The sequence below is a fragment of the Nesoenas mayeri genome, assembly GCF_963082525.1.
Source record: "Nesoenas mayeri genome assembly, chromosome: 5".
Taxonomy (NCBI): Eukaryota; Metazoa; Chordata; class Aves; order Columbiformes; family Columbidae; genus Nesoenas; species Nesoenas mayeri.
The window spans coordinates 20,766,490-20,785,116 of record NC_137548.1 but is presented as its reverse complement, the minus strand read 5'-3'; positions in this window follow the sequence as shown (position 1 = coordinate 20,785,116).

Here is an 18,627-nt window from a genome sequence, read left to right as displayed (position 1 = left end):
TGGCTGGTGTTCTGGTGTCATTAGCCTTTCTGCTGTTGGTACCAGTCTTCAAACCAAACTTGTAGAAAAGCCAAAAGGCATTTTGAAGTTTAGTGTTTCCTGATGACAGAGCATTTTGAAGACTTGCTGTTCATTGTGTTTGAACTGAATGAAAAACATAATTGAGTGTTTTGGGTTTATGCAATTGGGTTTATTTCCTGTATATATATGTATGCAAAGAAGAATCAAATTGTGACATAGAAAAAGAACAAGTCCATAGTTCCTCTCTTGCAATGATTTCTAAAATCCTATGAAAAGAAACATTACATCCCACTTGTCCCTTTCTTTGTCTGAAGAAAAAAGAAATAAATGTAATTCAAATTAGGATGACAGTTTTGAAAAAATTATGTTCAATTGCCCACTTCCCTTCTACAACACAGGGACTGATCAGTTACTTCCTTTGAGCTCTTCATCGTGGAAGGAAGACTTTGGCCTAGCTTTTACCCATCTTCCAAATATATATTTAAAGCATACATCTTCTGTAAACTAATTGGATTGTTTCTATTACTGCTGTTTTTAATGCTAGCTCCTGATGTGTCAGTGTGAGCTTGAATTTCTAAGAAAAAAGCTGAGGAATAAAAAGAGAAAGGTTAGCTTTTATTTTATTTGGTACAGTAGATTCACATTCACCTTAGTAGATATTTCATAGGTTTTCTACAACTGGAAGATTCTTGTTAGAAATTTCCACATGATCACACAAACATCCTGGAATTCCTCCAAGATGCAGGAGATATCCATTTGAAAGTTGATGGTTAGAGGACTAATCAAATAGAGGCCTATATTTATTTATTTCCCATATGTTTCTATAGTACTTGAGACTTTTTTTACTATTCCTCTTTCTTAAATGACTCTTTATTTCCAGGTTTCCAGGTGTCGAGCCTTTACCTCAGAATTTTTCAAATAACTGGAAAGCAATTAGTTGAGGAAGTATACAGTACACATCTACTTTCCCATTGTCTAGCAGGTTCCAAAAAACTCTGAAAAGTTTAGCTTTTTACTTCTCTGTAAAACACACTACAGCGTAAAACTGGGGAAAAAAAAAAAAAAAAAAAAAGCTTGCTTGTAAGCTTTCTATAACAATCAAGGTAAAACAATAAAACATAAACATATACTCAATCTATACATGCCTAAGCACAGTCAAATATACATCTGCTGAGATACTTTTCAAAGGTATATCCAGGTTCAATTATTTTTTTCTTATAGCTTCAGGTTTGCTAGGTGCAGTACAAAGGCAGTAATTGGCCACCTCTAGCCTCAGAAATCTTCTTAAATTAGAGACCATAAGCAATGGTTTGCTATGGAAGCAAAGCACAAATAATGAGTGATTTGTCTAAGAGACAAGGTCCATTAATATTAAACTAAGGTATAGAACGCTAATATTTTATTCTAAATTTAGCCGATACTAGATGATAACTTCTCTGATACTGTGTATTATATGTACATATTCATTACTAGCATTTGTATGTCCTGACTGAGGATTATTTATCCCATATTATTAATGTCATTAGTGTTATTCATTTATATAATTTTAAAAAAAAAAAAAAAAAGAAAAAAGATAAAAGAAAAAGATAGATCATCTGAAAAAAACCATAGTAGCTCTTTGGCTCAAGAATTTTTCCTAGGCAGATTCACGTCAGTAACTGTAAGCTGTGGTTTTCATGCAGTTTTAACCCTAAGATCTGTTACACATTATCTCATCTTTCAACATGTTCTTGCTTTAAAGGATATGAATTTGACCATAAATGCACAGCAAAACTGACATAAATCTAAGACCATAGAAAACATGGCATCAATACAAGTTTTAGAGATTTTTTCAATGTTATGTTCCCTTTGCAGATAAGAATTTCTGGAATACATAAAATTATCAGAAGCAAAAGATAATAACACTTTCCCCTTCTCTCCTCCCACAAACTGATTTCTCCCAGAAAGGAATTCACCAGTCCTATTATTGATTATTTGTTATCTAAGAGGCAATGTATTTCTCTGCCAACCAGATAAAAACCAAATATGTATATCAACAGAAATGAGTCAGATGAAGACAAGATGGCCAGGCTAGTGATACTGTAGCTGAGCACCAGGGAAATTGGTTTTCAGCCTCACTCATTTCAGTGGACACCACAAGAACACTGGAGAAAAATTACAGTGGTCTAAGTAACAACCTATTTTGTGTGTGTGTGTGGTTTTGCTTGTTTGTTTTTGTTTTTCCTATAGTATTTTTACTACCCATTTAAAACCCAGGAAAATCATTAGCATACGCAAACATTTCTGAAGGAAGGTCTTCTCTTGTAGCAACTATTTTAAGTTGTATCACATGTGTAACAGAAAAGGAGAGAACCCCTCAATCTACTTCATCCATTTCCCCCTTAAAGCCACAAAATACCCAAAGCAGAATAGTGTTAATGTACTTCTGAGAAACAGGAAAAAAAAAACAAATAAACAAACAAACAATTCAAAACAATAAAAACAACAGCAAAACAACACACAAAATAAGCAAATAAACAAAACCACACACTAATAACTCAAACAAACAAAGGAAAACATAAAAATCTGAAACAAATTCTTGTGTACATTCTTATTTTTGCAGAAAATATTAGTAATTGCTATTGTTCTATGGATGTGGCCTTCCCAGGAAACAAAAATGAACAAACAAAAAATCCTAAACCACTGTTGTTGCCAGTACGAATTCATTAGTCCCCTGGTCCCCTGTTTCTTCCCAAAATAGATCAGACTTGATTAAATTATGAAAGAATTTGAAAGAGAAGATTCAAAACTCAGTTGAGTTTAAGAACTCCATGACAGTATTCATACTTAGCAGAAATCTTCCTGGGTTCTTTTATCTGCACTGGTCCCTCCAGACGTTCTTTTGTTCACATTGCTCCATGGCTTATGTTTTATTAATTATGACAGGTCACCAATAGAAAGTCAGCCAGCCAAGAAGGGCATCACCTCTTCTGGCTACAGAATTCAGATTACTTTGGCAGCTTCATTATCGTCTCAATCTAATCCCTCCTAAGAAAGAAAAGTTTGAATTTGCATTTTCTCTGTTTCTGTCTTGGCAATAACTCAAATTTATGCTTGACATGATAATTGAAATAAGTTACTAACGCCTTTGGATGAGGATATTAGCCATCAAAAACTAATATCATGTGCCTCATTCTGTGTTTTAATGTCATTATTATCCCTACTACTATAAAGACAACTAGGAAGAATGAACACTGATCTGTATGTATCTGTTGGGTGAGCACCTGGAGAGATGTAGAGCGATATCATTCAACCAATGACTTTATTTCTTTGCCAGTATAAGTAATCTGCAGTTTGGGAAAAAAAAAAAAAAAAAAAAAAATAAAAAAAAAAAAAAAAACCAAACAAGGGAGGCAGAAAAAAACAGATGAAACAAGTTGGAGTCGACACTGGCTCACAGGCTCAAGTTTTAACTTTTTAAATTATTATTATTTCTGCCCTCTTTTCTGACAGGGTGAAATGATTAGAGCTGGAAAGAATTTAAATATCCAAACTACCATGTGTTTGTCTCCCCACTGAGGAGCTGATAACAAAATTCTTCAAAACAGCTGCAAATGACAGGGAATGGGGGTGGGGGGTGGAAGAGGCTGAGAGAAAACCTAAACCTGAAAAAACTGAGTCTTGAACCTTATCACTATGTGCCAGGTCTCAAGGCTAAGATATTACAGAGAGTGATGCTGTTAGTACATGCAAGAAATTATCTCAGGCAACCTGAGTAACTGCTGCTTGTATCTTTTATGGTTAAGCTTTTTGGGCCATGTTTAATATCATTTAACTTGCTCATCTGCTATTATTATGTGGGTTTGTGGTTTTTTTTCTTCCCCCCCTGCCAAAATCTCCAAAGAGAGTTTCAAGGTTTGTTAGTAAACTTTTTGGTCTTCACTCAATTGCAGAGTTGTTCTTCTCAGAAATATGTAAAGCTTTAGTAATTTTTATTGCTATTACTTTTTTTTAAATTTTTATGTTTGCAATATCTCTCCACAATTTTTTGTTCATATGAAGTGCCTGAGTGACCACAAGAGATAGGAACAACAAAAAAAGATGTATAGCATATGTAAAGGAAAGACGTATTAACAACATAACCCATGAGTCAAATTCTGATTCTTTGAAAATTAATAGACATTTAGCTATATACTTTGATGGAAGAAAGAATTAAATGCTGAAGTCAAAACCTGTTAAATATTTACATATGAATAGTCTTATTTAATCTAGTATACGACCATATTGGAATATTGGTCAATGAATTTAAGTATAATTGAAACAAGTGTAATATTATTATTCAAACTGCCACTGAAATCCAGCCACCTTCAAAATAGAATATCACAGAACAACACACACTTTAAATAACTTCAGAAAACTGGGAATGGAAAAGGGAATTTGCAAGTTTATTTCCTGATTAATCTAGTCTGTCCATCTGTGTCAGTTCTTATCATGCTTCTGTTTCATTAATAACAGTTTTCCAGTTTTTCCTGTTTTCTTTGTTAATTTATTTCATTAATTATTTATTTTAAGACAAAGTGTTCTCTTACCTTGTAAATGGAAGGACCTGAGCCTCAATAGCCTGCTGGTTAGAAGCCACCACTACAGAATGTAACAACTTAAAGAATGCTGTAAAATGAGTCCAAAAAATGTGAACCTAGATACAGATGAAGGTTCAAACAGAGCTAAATAGATGTCCTGCAGTTACAGGTCTTTAAACTTGAAAGATTGCAGCTCCGGATCTCCATCAAGTACTTTGTTTTGTTGCTTTTGACTTCTACAGGACAGTATATTTATCATTTTTTTCCCTTCTCATTCTCTGTTTAATCTGGACCCTACCTGAATAAAAATACCTGAAACCTTCAGTGGTCACTAATAAAATCTACTTAAGCAAATATCTACAATGGCAAGACATCAAGTTAACACAGGACTGGTGCCACGAGAACATTATTTCCTGTTTGAAAATGAATAGTGGGTACATAATTTTCCTCCTATCTATTTGGGCAGTTGTTCCATCAGATTAAAAATTCTCAGCTATGACCTATCATTTACTTTTTCTGACATCTAATGCAGTTGGATTTTTTTTTCTTTCTGTAATACAACTAATGACCAAGACTCTAGTTCTGATTGCAGGAGACTATTTATGTAATGTTCGGTGAAAATCTGTTGATACAGTATGCTGCCCTAAGTGTTTTCTGAAAAGATGTTTGGACTTTCCCATCATTTTTTCAGAATTAGTTTTGCCCTGGCTTACTGGAGAACAACAGGATGGCAACTGAGAAGGAAATACCTAAATCTGGTGTTCTCAATTTGAGCTGACGTAGTTCTACGGGAAGAAGAATAAGCCTATTGCTAGACCTTTGGAAAGCACACAATAGAAACAGAGTTGTGAAAACAAAAATCATGAGCTTTTATTAAAAACTCTTTGGTGGCCAATGACAACTTAGTAAATATTAAGAAGGATTTCAGTCATTTCAGAAACATAAAAAAAAAATCATCTTGTTTGACATGTTTATTCCTAGACAAAAATATGCCATAGAGTAACATAAATAATATGCAAATAATCAGTTATCTAAGGAGTTTTGTGTCTTTTCTCATTACAGAATGAAACAGAAACTTCATAGACATTTGTACAGTTGTGATTACTAAGCTACTTTGTGTTTGTTTACATTATGCCTAATGACTGAAAATATCTGAAATCCAATCTTTGCTAGCTAATCTGCATGAAACGTATAAATCACATGGCTTTTTTTCATGTTTGATTAAATAATAGTGTATGCCCTTCCAAAGGGACTATTTGTGCATTTGAATTAAAAGTGGTTTTCATCAATATTCATACAAGAAACACTAGAATCCATTTTCTTCTTCTTTAAAATTACTACAATTTGATCTCAAGAAACTTTGTGTAAACTAAATGGAAAAAGTTAGAGAGCATAACAGCAGTAAATTCTATATGAATCATGCACATAAAAATTTTTGAAAAATCATTTTCTAATGTATTTATCAGACCATATATGCAGGAAAGACAACATGACTGAAATTAGAGAAAACCACAAAATAATACTTGCTTGACAGAACAGGTCATTCAGAATAGCAAAAGAAGAATAGAAATCAGTCCAAAAAACTAAAAAGCCTCCTCAGTTTTTTCAAAATATTTTTAAAATATATACTGTATTTGAAGATTATACAATAATGCTTGACAATATTATTTCAATAGAAAAAAAATGGCTAACTTCCTTCACTATACATCTACTAAAATTAGGGAGAGTTATATTAACTGTTGTGTAACTGCCTTATTGATATCAGTGCAGCTGCAAGAAATAATTAGATGGACAAAGTGGTCTAACCACTTTGTTAAGAAACTAGGTCCCTGTTTAGACAAAAACTAATGCTTGCAATTCCCCACTCAATTGTCACATAACCTCATGAGATTCCTTCCTACACTTCTAATGATTACTATCCTTAAATTACCTAAGTCTTGATAAGCCTAAGCACTTTAGCACCAGACTTATAAGGTACTTGGGAAAAGATTTTTTTCAGTAAAGATATATTTAGATTTTCTGGGTACTTCCAGGAAGCTTAGCTTTTGAGACATATATGAGAGGCATTCTCTGATTGACTCAAAAATCCCAGGCAGAAAAAAATAAAAAAAATTATAGCCACTAGTCAGTCTGAATATTGAACTACATATAAGACAGACTGATACTCAAAACTGGCATTTTCTATTGAATATGTCTCTCATTTCTCAGAGCCGTGAGCTGATGCCCTGATTACTGTCTACCCTGAGGAATAATTCTCTCAGTTCTCCTCCTAAACTCACTGAAGAACAGAGAGACAAAAGGGGAGAAAGGAAGATTTGGTAGTTTGGGTGTTGGATCAATCAGTGGAGCTCTGGTTTCCAACTCCTGCTTCACCCTCAAAAAATCTGGCTTAAACTGTTGAGAAGCAACCTCAGCTAATGTTTGTAATTGATCCAGGGTGCCATGAGTTATAATTCTGACAGGCAAAGTTGATCTAATTTCCTCTCAGCTTTGCAATTTCCTCCCTTTTCCTATCCCATTTTCTCCTGGTTGTCACAATGACAAGGCAATTCCATGGGATGTTAAAGTCTGGAAATGCAATTGACCCAAATGGCTTCAATGCGAAAGTAATGTAGCCTTTCAGTGCCATGGGATCTCGAAAGAAGGCATCTTCTTCCATAGGATCCTCTTCTCTAGCTGTTTCAGACCAGTTATCTGATTTTCAAAACTTTGCTTTTTCTTTCAATGAGAGGGCAGGAGTTAACTCAATTTTATCACAGTTTTCGTATCATTACTATACTGTTCTCATACAAAAACATTATGAAACTGAAGGACCTTGACCACAGAAGCATTCAACAATACATGTGGTAACAACCGCTATATATTCAGCTGGCAATTTCATGCAATTCATTGGGTGATGATTTGAATCTGCCCTGCACACACACTGAATTCATTGTTCTCAGGAAGAAATTATACCCTAAGAAAGTTCATTTTAGAAAGAATTGCATGTGGCATACAGCAATGCCACAAATCCTTTGAGAATGTCCCTATTGCTTCAGTACACACACATTTGCTTTATTTGAGGTCACTGTGGGATACTTCTTTATTCTTTCTCAACTGTAAAGTTCATATAGTGCAATGGTGATTTTGTTTATGAACACATAGTAGAGGGAGTTTTGATGATCAGTGAAATAAATTCATTAGAATCTATTGTTCAAACTGTGGTTGGCTTCTTCAAATTTCATTCCTGTTACTGTTTTCATTTTCATTTAGAGACTACTTGGCCCGATTAACTTTTTGTCATTTGTGCAAGTCAGACCCTAAAACTCCTGTCACTTTTAGTAATTCTATAGTCCAGAGTCTTATTCAGTAAGATGCTGAACAGTATTGTCTCTCATATGTCCTCTGGTTTTACAGGGGTGAGAAAATCCTTGAATGAGAAAGGTTCACTCTCTGGAAGAATAAAGAAACACATATAGCAAGGCAGAACTTATTTATAGTTTGGAAAAGAGAGAATTCCCAACTTACATCAACTTCCTATTCAAGACTGGCTGTTTCTTTTACCTTATATGTGTTGTGTCTGGTTTAAATTGTGTAAGCCTGCAGAGGAACTGCCACTCTTATGTCAGTCATAAAAACTAAAATTAAACAAAACAAAACAAAAAAACCAAAAAATTCCAAACAACAAAAAAAAATAAAACAAAAAATCAAACTTCACACAAATATATGTGATCACTAATACAAAACATGACTACATAATATCACTGTGAAACTGATTTATGTAATGGTGAAACAGGTAATAAAATGAAATTCAAACCAATTTAAATTAATCTAATTTCTGTGTTAAATTTTTGGGAAACTGCTTTATATATCATAGCTGCATTATCCTCCCCAAACAGCAAATACTTATCTGACATCTAATTTACTCCTCAGATATATGAAACAGGAACTTTACTTAAAATTAAAATTGTAGGTTTGGTAGTTTATGGGAGGTGACAAGCTCCATATAACCAAAGTACCATGGGACTCAGAGTGATTAGTTATTAAATTAATAAATTTTGATAAAATAAGAACGGCACAGAAAATTGTGTTAATTTGTACGCAGATAACATTGTTATCCTGCATAACTATTAAGGAAACTGGAAAACTCCAGCAATATGCCCACCCTATGCTAATTTACATATGTAAATTACCCTAGATAACTGTGTCTTCAGCTACAAACTTTTTTTTATAACAACAGCATGTCAAGCAGGTTTTATAGATATAAGGGAATATTTCAAGCTCATTATCTTGTGAACAGTAAAATAATGAGCGGAACCATACTGCCATCCTTCCCTCTTTTCAAACTTGACATTCAAAATTTGGAAATCAATTTACTTCAAGATATTTTGATTTTATTTTGATATTTCCTCTGAACTTACCTTTTTAGCAGTAGAGGATCTTGTCATAATAGAAAACCTTTATGATTCACCTTAATAATTGTACCACCTGAATCTGAGCCAGCAGTGTGCCCATATGGGCAACAGCATCCTGGCTTGTATCACAAATAGTGTTGTCAGCAGAACCAGTGAAGTGATTAACCCCCTGTATTCAGCACTGATCAGGCCGTACCTCAAATCCTGTGCTCAATTTTGGGTCCCTCACTACAAGAAAGACATTGAGGTGTGAGAGAGAGGTCAAAAAAGGGCAACAATGCTGGTGAAGGGTCTGGAGCACAAGTCTTATGAAGAACAGCAGAGGGAACTGGGTTTCTTAGTCCAGAGAAAAGGAGGTTGTAGTGGGGTGGCTGTTGGGCTCCGTCATAGCAAGTGATAGAACAAAAGGAAATGTACCAGATGAGGTTTAGATCGATTATTAGGAAATATTTCTTCACTGAAAGGGTTGTTAAGCATTGGAACAGGCTGCCTAGGGAAGTGGTTCAGTCACCATCCCTGTTATGTGTAGACATAGTGCCTAAGGACATGATTAGTGATGGACTTGGTATTGTTTGGTTTATGGTTAGACTTCATGATCCTAAAGGTCTTTCCCAAGCTAAATGATTCTATGTTTCTATGATTCCGTGACTCAATACTTCAGAGAGAGGGCGAGAGGGAGACAGAAATATCTATACATAGATAGAAGGATCTATCAAGCAATCAATCCACCTATTTCATTGTTGAGCATAAGTGCTGAGCACCATATTTGATTGCAGTGAATGCTCCCTTCATGAAGAAATTAACTGAAATTAGCCATTGTTTTGAGATAAAAAAAAATCAGCACATTTACTGAAACTAGATCAAAATTCAAACAGTCAGGTTAATCTGAAACAAATGATCTTCATCTTGCTATTGAGACCTCCCAGGAGAAAAGAGGAAGAAGTGGGAAGACATGTTTCAGTTTGACCCTTCCTTTCCTAGTTGTATGTAATTTTTTCCTGCAGGTGACCCTTTAGCAGTTAGAGATAGTCAGAGTGGTGGAATCTCTGCCTTCGAAGTCTTCTCTCCCAGGATAACACAGACATTAATGAGCAGATTGCAAGGTTGTCCTCTGACCTCTGCACGCTCCCTTTTATAGGAGGACTACTTCCAAAGGTAGTTTTTTCTGTTCTACATGAAAAAGTGGGCAGTGCAGGTCTGATACTCTTGCTTATAGGGGAGCATTTTACTAATAAGCCTTTGATATACCTGACCAGACCCTATGTTTAATATTTTGCTGAAAGAAAGAAATCAGATCCTTCAGACCTGCCCTCTGGAAGATCTAACTTCTTTCCACCAAGTGTAGATTAAGGCTGGGCAGAAAAGACAGAGACTTTAAGCTAGATGTTTTGACTGAACACTGGGACATAGTTGGAAGCCTGAGCATAATGTTGGGGCTACAAAATGTGGACTGTGTTGAGCATAACAGCTGCATTTTCAGTTCTGTTGATCTATGACTTTAAGCAAATCACCTTCAAATCTGAATCTCTCTAGAGAAATGAAGTCAGTTATATCCCTCAGTTGAAGGAGCTTAGGTTAAACATAAGTAGTACTATTATTATAACATTGCAGGCTGACCTGCAAAGGTGAAAAGACAAAGTAAGTAGGATTTCTTGAATTTTCTTTCTCTCTGGAACCCAGATGGCAGTCTAAAAACACTTGACTTCTGAACTCCAGTCTTCAAGTATTATTAGCAGCCCTTTGGCCTCCCATTAAACTGTAGTCTGAAGACTTCACATCATTAAAAGCAAGGAAAAAATAAGTGCTCAGTGCCAAGAAAAAGAAGAGGTAAGGATCAAAGAAAGTGAAAACTGCTGTCACAGAGGAGCAAGGGGTACGCATTCCACAAGGCAAGCCAAGACATGCCAATATTGACCACAGCATAAGTGGAACTGGAGATAATGCACCTAGCATGTAGGTCCAGAGTCTGTCCAGGAAAACTTGCTGGTAATCTAGAACAGCAGAAGTAGGATTGGACACAGGTTGACCGATGACACTGCCCAGGCCACCATGGGTTCCCAAGCCAGAACTGACATGGAGATCCAGATCCAGAGTAGAGCATGCATGAAAAAGGGTCCTGGGGGGCTGTCCAGGTCAGTCAAGTTCTATGGGTGTCCTCAGGACCTTGAAAAGTACACACAGAATTTCTATATCTGTCTTGACAGAAGGTGTCTGCTGTGTAGAAGTACCAGCTGAAAAATGCAGAACTGCCCACACCAGGAGGTGGGAGCGCTATGTAAGGAAAGGCCTTGCTGCATCATAGCACAGGCAAGCTCTTGACAGCTCCATTGTCCTCAATGCCTAATTTGAAGGAAAACTTGGCATTCATTGGGAGGTTTTTATACAGATTAGGTCTAGATATGAGAGTAACTGGAGAAATAAGGATTCCTGTATTCCGAGTTTGGCTTCCTCTGACAACTACATGAAAAAACATGTGACTGTTTTCCTACATGTAAAGGAAGATTAATGCAGTGTTTAATCATTCTTTTTATTTTATTGTCTCTTTAAACTTCATATTAGGTTTTGAAAAAAATCTGTAGCTTCTACCATGAACCAGATATATTTCTGAGTCTCTTAGACTTCCTACAGAAATGCCAGAAGTCACATGACTTCAGATAACTTGCAAACTTTTCAAAAGTCAGAGTAATTGTGGTGAAGAATTCTAAATTTTGAATTGTTAAATGTATTAATTACAAATTGTCTGAGCTGATTTGTTCTGCATTGTTAGGTTGGTATTCTTCTGACAGGAACAGGCTTCTCCTGAGATTCTTGGAGGCCTCATTTTTGACAGAAAATAAAGAGAAACTTCTTCTCATTACTTTGATGATTATTTCTTTAAAATTTTAACTATTTTTCCTTTTGGTCTTGGCCATAGCACAGGGCTCATTGCTTTTACCCTTTCTTAGCATGAGTACTGCATTATTCTGAAGATCCAATTTAATACCTAAGGCATCCTCAGCTGTGAATGGTAGAACTGGTCCCAGTAATCCAGACTGTTTATAGGTCTACTGGTGAAAAGATTTATGTGTTCCCAGGCTTCCTCATTAAAACATGTACGGCAAGTTTTAATCAGGAAAGTATATATATCATGTAATCAGAATTCCCTCAGGACCTCCAGTAATGCCTTTGCATTTGCACAGTTTCACTACTAATATTACAGGCTAAGGGTCTGCCTGTCACTTTTTCCATTGTGAAAAGCACCACTATTTCCAGCAAGGGCAATAATTCAGTCATAAAAAATCACACAGTGCTGAAACATGGATCACTCCTAGAAGCAGATCCTGAATCAGTTAATGACTTTAACTGAACTCACTTTAATGGGAGATTGGGCAACCAGTTTGGAGAAACAAAGAAAAAGAGCTAGTCCAAAACAGTGTGCTATCTGCAGCAATTGCATGGATCATCTGCGTTTATTGTATAGATTTATTATTGTCATGCAACTAGTCTCCTCCTAGTATTTGTATTGCCTTCTTCTTCCCCGTGACTTCAAAACTGATCCTAGTCTCCTTGTAGAAAGGGAGATGGGATACTTAAAGTTCTGGGCATTATGAAAGAATTTATCTATGTATTTACATTTGTAGAGCCCCTCTCATCAAGGTCTGAAGTGCTGGTGACTGAAAATGATGTGAAATACGAAAAAAAAAAAAAAAAAAAAAGTAGTTTATTAAAAAGAAACATTCGATGTAAAAGTATATTTGAAATTACTATAAAAGTGTAGTTATGACAATGCAAGTGGATACATTTCAGCTGATTGTTCAAAAGACAAAGAAGTTGGGCAAAGCTACTGTTAGCAAAAAACAAATGTCTTGCATAGTTCCATGTGCCTTGTACCTTTTTTATTTAAATGACCAGGACTGAGATTTTAACTGATGGTTAAAATATAGAAATAGTGTCTAAAGATTAAACTTATTAAAAAAAAAAACTTATTAAAAAAAAAAAAATTAAGAGAATCCCATATCACTGTTCAACTAATCATCCTCTAAAGCTTTGACTAATCTTTTTAAATATTACTCAACAGATGAGGTTTCTGTTGTTTTTCTAGGGAGTCTACTTGAAACTCCTTAAACGTCACCATTATGAAATGGTGCTTGACACCCAGTCTACATTTTATTTGGCTGTTATTCTTGTTTGTGCCTTCCCCTAACACTGTCCAAATCAGAACAGATCATTCCTCCATCTAACTATTCTCCACTTTCCTAACATATGTAAATGATTACTTAGCCCTACTTAAGACCTACACAGCTTGGATGCATATGTCATTGTTGAATAAATCACAAAAGGAATTTATCACAGGAGTGCCATTATATGGAATTTACTCTGCCTAAGTAAAAAAGTTAGGAAGGATGAGGTCCACAGAAAACATTCCACAGCTCCAATCGTGTCTCACTGATTATCTCTAGTGCAGAGGTGTCAAACTCATTTTCACCAGGGGCCACATCAGCCTCATAGTTGCCTACAAAGTGCCAAAGGTAATTTTAGGATTGTATAAATGTAGAAGTAGCACTATAGCTCTATCTGTTTTAATTGTTTTTGTAGTTGTTCATATAGTCAGTGATAACTCCTCCCTCTCCAACCCCCAAGCTCACACAATCCCAACAATTAAGGGCTGCATTCCTTTTATTGATTTTATCCAGGTTATGAATGAAATAAAACTAATGCCAAGGAAATAAGTAACTCCCTTTTTCTAGGCAGCTGTACTTTCTGAGTCACTGGAAACCCTCGACAGTATGGAACAGGAGAATTATGCTAGATATTCCCTGTTTCTTGTAGCCCTAACCCTTTAACTCATTTGGTTTATGTTCATCCATAAAGATAAGTATCACTTAGAGAGAAGGATTTATTTTTAATTGCATAGTGTTCCTTCTAGTTAGCCATCAGTTTGTGATAGGTATGTTTACTTTGCATGCATTTGTTTATACTGTAGTCTCAGCATTCAAATATTTAACATCACAAATTGGTTTCACACTCTCATGTCACTCAGACACAGTGTAAAAAGATGTAAAGCTCAAATGAAATCACTTACACTAAATTGCCTGACTTTTTCTGAGTGTAAGTCTCAGTTTCATAATGTTACTTCAATATAGCTTTTGGTGTGATAATATGATATACTCCAGCTACTAAGTTTTAACATGCATAGCAGGGTTTTTATGAGTGAGGGTTACTGCACAAAATATGAGACATTTTAAGACACCTGCTTTGGCATTTCAAGAAATATTCCCTGAAAAGCAATGAAATACACTCTTGATAAACTACTAAACAATATGTAACTCTCTATCCTGACCTCCCTCTGTTAAATAAGAGATTTCGCAGGGTACTTTATTTGCCTGAGTACTACTAAAGATTGTCGTTTTACTGGGATATTTCAAGGAAAAATAAAATGCTTAGCAGACTTATCCATGTGGGTATAAGAAAAATTATACACATCAGTCTAAACATACCCTCCTTAGTTTCCGCTCCAAAGACATTGAACAACCGTTTTAGAAATTACAGTCTAAGCACTGGATTCTTTAGCTGCTTTAGACAATGATTTAAAGCTTGGCATTCCAGCCATTTCTATACTCTGTATGGAATTCTAATTGGAAAAATAGATTGTTACTAATAATGAGAGAAGATAGGTAAACCACAGAAAGTCCCTTCTTGATTCCTGTTCCACCTCTCCACACCTTAGATTTCTGGGATCATATGACTCTGATACTTTTTGTATAACTGAAAGAATATAAACTTTGTTTCTGTGTATTACAACCAGTGACGTGTGGTTTTCATAGCTTCTGTTTGTATATTGAAAAACCTGGATGTTTATGCTCTGAATCCATGGCAACTAAGACATTATTAAATCAAAGCTGGGAAACACAGTAGTAAAGTCTGTAAACTATGAATATTATTGATAGCTTCTAGCCTGTGTCAGTATTCAGATGGTACAGACTAAATCCCCAGGTTCTCCCTTGCAATGAACAGAGCCAATGAAAAAGAATCTCTGATGACTCACAGATTTGAAAGCAGTAGAAGTTAAGGCCAATATTTAGTCTGTCCTCCTGCACAAAGCATGTCCTGGGATTACCCTGTGTTCCTTTCCTACTTGCTACAAATACTGTATCTTGTGTGGAAATAAATCAACTTGACTTAAATATTTAGTAAGGATCTATCACAAATCTTTAAAAAATATTTGAAGGTTAATAGTTCTGTATCTTCACATAGTATATGTATAATATTCTTGAACAATATGGGGAGATTCAATTCCCAGCTTTTCTGATCTGCAATGCTCGTGTCTCTTCAGCTGATGAACAGTTATAAAATTTGGGTTCTCAGTGTCTATATTTATACAGACATACAAGTTTGTATGAAAGGACAGATCAAGCCATCAATTATAATTTTATGATAGAATCATAGACTAGTTTAGGTTGGAGACGATCTTTAAAAGTCATTCAGTCAAACGCCTCTTTGCTGAATTTTACAAAGTGTTTCTCTTAATGAATATTTTTCTCTTTTGAGCGGGTATCTTATGGCCTTTTACCAAGTTTTCAGTATTCTTCTGGAGTTGCTGACACTGGAGCTGGACACAACTGTTTAGGAGTTGCTACACATAGTGCCAAAGATTATCGTATGAACTGTCTGTTGTCAATCATTTATTTAACTTTCATTTTAGAGAAATGTTATTATTGGATTTGTCTACCATCCTGGTTAAAGATCCAAAGAGGATATCCCAGTATCTTTTAAGGACAAGTTTAGACACCCGGTCTTAATAAAGTATGTCTCGATCTTTACCATCTCTTTTTACTCTTAAATTTTCCTTCTCAATAACCGACCTAACTAAACTTCAGGGTATGCTCAACAGCATATCACAATTGCATGACATGTGTGTTAGCAAAGGAAACAAAAGAATTGTTAGACTAGACCATGTATAAGGAGGAAGCAGAGCAGACATTATGATCCGTCTTTCACTGGTTAATACAGTGGCACTTAAACTCTATTAAGTAATTAACTAATTAATTAATTATATATTAATTAATGAAAAGTAATAAAAAATTAAAAATAAAAAATTTAATTAATTAATTAATTAATTAAACTGTATTAATCTGTTTCTGACATGAGTTTTGAAAAAGATCTGTACAAACATCTCCATAGCTTGCAAATCTTTAACTCTTTTGGGTCACAAAGCAACAGACATCATAGGACAGAGAACACAGGAAATTACACCAGGTTCTAGGTAGGGAGTGTATTTTCATTGCCTATTTACACTTGAATGGAAGTAGAGACACCTGGAGGACCCTTGATATTTTTTATTTCATATACTCTAAGTTCCCTGTAATGCTTGACAGCCTTTTTCTTTCCTTCCTTGTATTTGTTCCCATATCTTAACAATTTCAGAGGACACTACATAATCCAAAGAATGTTTGATTCAACCTAACTTTTCTCTTTCACTATCCCAACAAACACACTCCTTCCACACACACTCCTAAAGGGGAGTCATAGAGTCTTTGCAAATGGGAGATTCAGACAAATGCTGAGAGGCTCAGAGAAGTTATTGTTTCTATATTCTTTTCTTCTTCTCTTTCTCCTCCCTTCTGCTGTTAACAACAAACAGGTCAAGTACTCATCTATTTCACAAGTACAATATTTCTTTGGTGCCATATGGAAATTGTCAGGCTAAGAAACAGTTGCTTCATTGCCTCCACTCTTCCATTTCAGACTCTTTTTACTTCTCCCAGAGGACTTTCTACATTCTGCTTTGCTTTATCATTTAAAAATAAGCAAATAAGGTGCACTGACTTCTTTTCCATCTGTATTTCCAATTTAAGAGGATGTGAATGGCAAGGGAACACAATTAAAACTAACAGGCTATGACTATATTACTAAACTGAAGAAGACCAGAAACAGTTCTTAGCCCTGAGATACACTAACACTGTTGGATTTTCATCCAGACTTCTTTGACCAACCCTCTCTTACACAGATTTGTCTCAGAAAAAACTAGCCAAAAAAGACAAGTAACAACCTACTGTGGTTCAGTATGGTCCCTACCTACAGCACAAACAAGATGCATATAATCATGACTCTTCTGACCAAAAAGCCCACCCACTATCTCTTCTTGACTTACCCTAGGTACCATGTGGCTTAAAGAAGTCAGTCAAGATCCCTCTAGGAAAAGTGCAATGTAATTTGCCACACGTTTCACCAGAGACAGAAACAACTAATCTGAAGAATTAGCAGTGTTGCAGTGTTAATGCAAGGAGCGTTGTTCATGGGTTTGTTACATTCTGATCTGTTCTTTAACCCACAGTCCTTGAAAGACTTCAGATAGAGCCAAAATCACAAATACATAGATTCACCTTATGTTCTTAGGATCGCTGTTTCCTATTTTCTGGGCAATTTTGAAAGGTGTGCAAATAGAAAATGAAAGACATTTAGATACAGAAGTATAGATGGAATATTGTCTGCTTAGCTGTTCACAAAATACCTCTTTTTCTGAGCCCTTTAATGTCTGAATACTTTTATAATTCTAGTCTTGAGTCACACTTGATAAAGGGAAAACCATTAAGCTTCTCTTTTGTTGGAAGTGTAATTATCTGATTCAGTCTTATGAATATCCTGTAAATGATAAAACAGCTATCCTGTCTTAGCTATCTCTCCAACAGGAGCTGATCATAGCACTGGAAGGAGAAAATTTTGAGTGAGTGCATGCCAGAGACTGGTAATCACTAGGCTTTTCACAGATGCAATCCATGGGCAGCATTCAAATGCTCCTGACATTTTTCAGAGAATTGTGGCATTGCAGGGGATGTTCCTCTTGATGTCCCCTCAAGCTCTCTTTCCTTTTCCATTTATGGTACCTTGAAATTACTCAGATTTCAGGTTTCATGCTTTCCTCTCTCCTTTTTGGAAATGTTTTTGTTTGCTGTTAAGAATATGATCATTCTGTCTTTGTTAGATCTTTACTTAAAAAATGTCAAATCAATACACAGAAATGACATGAATTTGAGTTTTGAGGATTCAGTCATTCATTTGCTTTAAACAGTACCTCACACAGAAAGATCTTGTTGAGAGTTATTGGTTAGAGCTGAAAGAAAACCCTGCATAGTTTTATTAGGATGGTTGCTTCAGTTCACCTGTTGCACAATTTATGTCTTTAACATCACAATATGAAAAGGCAGAAACTGAAGTCTTATGGAAAAGATGTAATTCTCTTTAGAAGCCATGAACTGTAGTTTTGGAGTGGCCTGATTTCAGGCACTTTCACTTAGTCCTGCAAACCACTTCAAGGAAGGAATACACAGAAAAGTTAAACCATGACATAAACTTTTATGATTTCTCTTCCAAGAGAGTATGCAAGCTTTGTAAACTGGTTTATGTTTCAGAATGTAGAAGATATATGAAAAATCTACTAAAGCTGTCAGTCTTAAAGGAAATATAAGTATATGCATCTGTCATGGGGGAGAAATTTTAAGTATTATTTCATTTGTACAGTGTAAGCAAAATGCCTAAAGAGATCCATGATTAAAATTAAAAGTGATAAGAAAAGCAGGAAGAAAAAAAAAAAAAAAATCATGGTCCTATACATCCCTGTACATTAGATTTAAATAAATTTTAATCCCTTGCTGTAATTGTTGAATGCTCCTTAT